Source organism: Rhinolophus hipposideros (assembly GCF_964194185.1).
Source record: "Rhinolophus hipposideros genome assembly, chromosome: 6".
NCBI lineage: Eukaryota > Metazoa > Chordata > Mammalia > Chiroptera > Rhinolophidae > Rhinolophus > Rhinolophus hipposideros.
This window is the reverse complement of record NC_138052.1, coordinates 93,411,071-93,415,993: the sequence shown is the minus strand read 5'-3', so window position 1 is coordinate 93,415,993 and position 4,923 is coordinate 93,411,071. Positions and strand designations below refer to the sequence as shown.

At 39.4% G+C, this 4,923-nt stretch overlaps 1 pseudogene across 1 annotated transcript; it reads left to right on the top strand.

Moving 5' to 3' along the window:
- Positions 1-2,867: 2,867 nt before the first annotated feature.
- LOC308498923 (eukaryotic translation initiation factor 2A-like) lies at positions 2,868-4,698 on the top strand (annotated as a pseudogene). Its single transcript has 2 exons — positions 2,868-3,114; positions 3,262-4,698. The product of its transcript is annotated as a eukaryotic translation initiation factor 2A-like (transcript).
- Positions 4,699-4,923: the final 225 nt, after the last annotated feature.

Sequence of the window (4,923 nt, the reverse complement as noted above, 5' to 3'; positions counted from 1 at the left end):
GAATCTGACACCATATCAATAAACTTTGTAAAATGTTACATTAAAAGCCATTGACCTGCCTTACACTTTGAATGGATACCCACTTATGATTTTGTAACATAATGCTTTAGTCATTTGGAAAATAGTGGTCCACTGAGTTTTGTAGGTCTTCCCAATGTTTTCATATTTCACACACTATTTTAAGACACCACGTGACTATTGTGTAATTTCATTTATATGAAATGTTCAGAATAGGCAAATAGTGATAGAAGGTACATTAATGGTTGCCAGAGTCTGGGAGGAGACGGGGATGGAAAACGACTGCTGGGCGTGGGGTGAGGAAATGTTCTGGAACTAGATACGGTGATGGTTGCCCAAATTTTGTGAATATATAAAAACACTGAACTACACACTTCTAAAAAGTGAATTTTGTGGTCTGTGAGTTATATCTCATTTGGGAAGTGGACAAATGTATGGAGGTTGATAGAAGTTTCCCAAAATTCTATTTTCTTTTGAATATTATCATTGACAACAGATACTGCAGTTATTTTCCTTGAAGTGGCAGCCTGATTTTCAGTAACATGTCTGCCAAACAAAAATACGGTATTTCATGAAAAAAGCAGAAGTTCAGTTTGCAGCTCAGTTACACAAGTGCCTGTCCTCAAGACGGCCATTAGACTTTGATTCTTTGATTTGAAGCAGATGTGCTTTGTGCATGTACACTTCCCATTTTGTCACACAGAACATTAAAAAGATGTGGACTCAAGGGTAAAGACTTAATAAAAGGTGATGGTTTTTACTGTTTCATCAAGGACATCCTTCAATGAATCTGGCCATTATTTAACTGCAAATGCAAGGAAGTGAAAAACACAGTGACTTCAGGGCATTTTTGTGTCACTGCTTTGACTCATACTAACTCTCCAGCAGTTTGACCTGCCGTTGCTTTTGCACCGTCAGCACAAACATGAACACAGTCGCTCCGGGATTAACCATGAGAGTGAATAACATTCTTCAGTATTTTGCCTGTTTTAGCACCACTTGTGTTTTCTTCCAAGCATTTACATGAAAAAAGATCTTTTACTATTAATAGTTGGTGTGATACCAGATAGAAGCGAAACAGCGAATCCAGCCCCATTTATTGATTTGTCCATTTGTAAGACAAATCTGTAGTCAAGATATTAACTCAGCCTTCATGTTTGCAGCTAAATCTTTACTTTGACAAGCTACTGGATTATTAGAAAGTGGTACTGCTATGATTTCTTCTGCTGACTCTCCATCCAGCAGACATTCGGCAACGTCAGCTGTACAGGCTTATATGCCTTTTTCCAGGCAATTCACTTACCCGGAAGTGTACTTCAAAGGCTGTTGCATTGCTGGTTTGAAAAGCTGTAACGATCAATTTTTGACTTTTAATGAACTCATCACATCTACATTTAAAATATTCAATTCCTTTTTCTTTAAACTCTGAATGAATACTCTCAAAACGATGCCACGACGTAAAAGGTACCAAAAAGGTAAAATTTTAACATCATAAACTCAAGGAAAAGATACCTTTGAATCATATTTTGTTTCAGATTTACACTTTTATTAGTAGAGTTGAATGCCATCTTTTCAGCATCTTTAGGCTTAGATGGTGCAGCTGTGGGCTGAGAAGGCAAGATTTCTAATCTCCCTTTCGAAAGCTAATGACCCATCCTTAAACACAATGATGAATGGAGCATGGCTTATATGAACTGGAAATCTCCAAACTCAACGTATTCAGGGAACAGGAGATAGGATGAGAAATGCTGATGTTGAATTGCAAAGACTGAAAAGCAGCAGCATTCGTCATCTAGGAAAGGGGAACTGAGTCATGGCAGGGAGCAGAGATTGCTGACAATGCATTAAAGGTGCTACAGGTGAACTGTGTGGGCTAAGAACAATGAAAAGCAGAGCAGGTTGGGTTGAGGGTCTCAAATTATCACTGAGGAAGGCTCTTCCATTGTCAGGTGAAACAGGAAGAGGTAAGAGTTTCCACCAAGTGGAGGAAAGTAGCAGGAAGAAGAGAGGACTGAGTTTGGAAAAGTACCAGAGACATTAAAGAGATTTGCAAAAATGTAAAACAATGCCACTATTCTTACTAAATATGTTTCGGGGAAAATATGGTTATTTTCATAGAAATGTGTTATTAACATACCAGTGAGGCATATTCAACTCCTTTACTCAATCCTTAGTTTTCCCTAAGAGTGTGTGAGCATCTTAAAGAAGAACTCACTCCTTACTTATTATTTAAATGAACTTATGATACTTTAGAGAAAAATGGGCAATCATTTAGTTCATCAAAAGCTTGGACTATTCTCACTTTCTGAGACAACATGGCACTGTCCATGCCGCTCCTGACAATCCGAAGATCAAAAGGACTGTGTAGGGGCCGGGCAGGTGGCTCAGGCAGTTAGAGCTCCATGCTCCTAACTCCGAAGGCTGCTGGTTCAATTCCCACATGGGCCAGTGGACTCTCAACCACAAGGCTGCTGGTTCGATTCCTCGAGTCCTGCAAGGGATGGTGGGCAGCGCCCCCTGCAACTAAAATTGAACACAGCACCTTGAGCTGAGCTGCTGCTGAGCTCCCAGATGGCTCAGTTGGTTGGAGCGCATCCTCTCAACCACAAGGTTGCCGGTTCGACTCCCGCAAGGGATGGTGGGCTGCGCCCCCTGCAACTAGAAAACGGCAACTGGACCTGGAGCTGAGCTGCGCCCTCCACAACTAAGACTGAAAGGACAACAACTTGAAGCTGAACTGCACCCTCCACAACTAAGATTGAAAGGACAACCACTTGACTTGGAAAAAAGGCCTGGAAGTACACACTGTTCCCCAATAAAGTCCTGAAAAAAAAAAAAAAGGACTGTGTATGGTGAATGGACTGCCACATTTTACAGAAAGCACAGAGTTTCCAAGGGAAGCTGGGAAAAATTGCAAAGTCTACTTTTAGTAAGCATGGGACCTTGTTTGCCAGGGGCAACAGAAAAAAAATAAATATTATCAGTGTCACTAACAAGGAACTACTAACTCCCACCATCTCCCAAAGGCAGTTTGCCTTGAGTTCTTGCCAAAAAACACTGTCCTGGCAACATGGCAGCCTTATACTACTTCTAAAGGTGGCACAGCTACAATTTCCAACCTATAACTTTATGATGTGAAAACAGGGACATATTTGAAGTCTTCCATCCAGAAAAAAGTGCAAAATTCGTGTCCTTCCTGGTCAGAAGATGAAATTATGTGTGCCCAAAATGTTAACAATGAAGTTCACTTCTTTGGAAACAATTTAAATACAATTGCAAATTCATTGCATTTGCAAAAAAATAATGATTTTGTCACCTGGACCGCAACCATACAAGGTGGCTGTCTATGTTCCAGGAAGTAAGAGCACAGCTTCATCTGTTGGATTACTCGTATGTCAGTATCACAACTTTGATAGACCTCATGCAGCTCTAGCCAATAAAAGTTTCTCAAAGGCAGATAAGGTTAAGACAATGTTATGGAATAAAAAAGGTACCGCTGTGTTGGTAATAGCTAGTACAGATGTTGACAAGATGGGAGCTTCCTACTACGGGCAACAAACACTGCACTACACTGCAACAAACAGAGAGTGCTGTAGTGCAATTACCAAAAAATGACCCCATTTATGATGTAGTTTGGAATTCTAGTTCTACTGAGTTCTGTGCTGTTTATGGTTTTATGCCTGCTAAAGCAACAATGTTCAACGTAAAATGTGATCCTGTGTTTGACTTCGGAACTGGTCCTCATAATGCAGCCTAATATAGCCCTAATGGACATATATTAGTTCTAGCCGGATTTGGAAATCTCAGGGGACAAATGGAAGTGTGGGATGTTAAAAATTACAAACTTATTTCTAAACCAGTGGCCTGTGATTCTACATATTTTGCTTGATGCCCAGGTAGTGAGCATATTTTAACAGCCACGTGTGCTCCCAGGTTATGTGTGAATAATGGGTACAACATTTGGCATTTTACTCGTGCTGTCTTGCACAAGTATGATGTGCCATCGAATGCAGAATTATGGTAGGTTTCTTGGCAGCCACTTTTAGATGGAATATTTCCAACAAAAACAATAACTTACCAAGCAGTTCCAAGTGACGTACCAGTGAAGAACCTAAAGCTGCAACAGGCTATAGACCCCCCAGCTTTAAAAAATAAACCAGTCACCAATTCCAAATTGCATCAGGAGGAACCACCTCCGAGTATGAAACCACAACCAGGAAATGATAAGCTCAAAAGCAGCCAATCAAAGGAAGCATGAGGCTAAGAAAGCTGCAAAGCAGGAAGTAAGAAGTGAAAAGAGCCCACCAGATTTGGCACCGACTCCTGCCCTACAGAGCTCTGTAGGAAATACTACCTCTCAGTCAATTTCTGGAGACCCTGAGAGAAAAAAGATTTAAAAAAAAAGAAAACAAGAAAAAACAAAACAAAACACAAATCAGAACCTAAAGAAGAAACTGAAAGCAATCCAACAATTGAAAGAACAAGCAGCAACTGGAAAACAGCTAGAAAAAAATTAGTTGGAGAAAATTCAAACAGAGGAAACCCTTGTCTTGGAGCTGGAAGATTTGGAATTAGATATTTAAAGATTTGCAGAAAGCAAGTTGGTTATCAGAAATCAGTGCAAACACATCTTCTAAGTTCATTGGTATATATGGAATATCCACGTGGCCACATTTAATGTTCATCTATAATTTTAACCATTTATCCAAGATTCTGTATATATCTGAAATTATTTAATAATGCCTATTAAATTGATTTTTGCAACCTGCAACCTCTACAATGCCAACATACGATATAAAAAAGAGACACATGAATTTTCTAGATAAGCTTGATCAATTGAAAGACATATCATTTTTTGGTAAAGAACAGTATCCATATAAATGAATAAAGACATTTTATATTTAA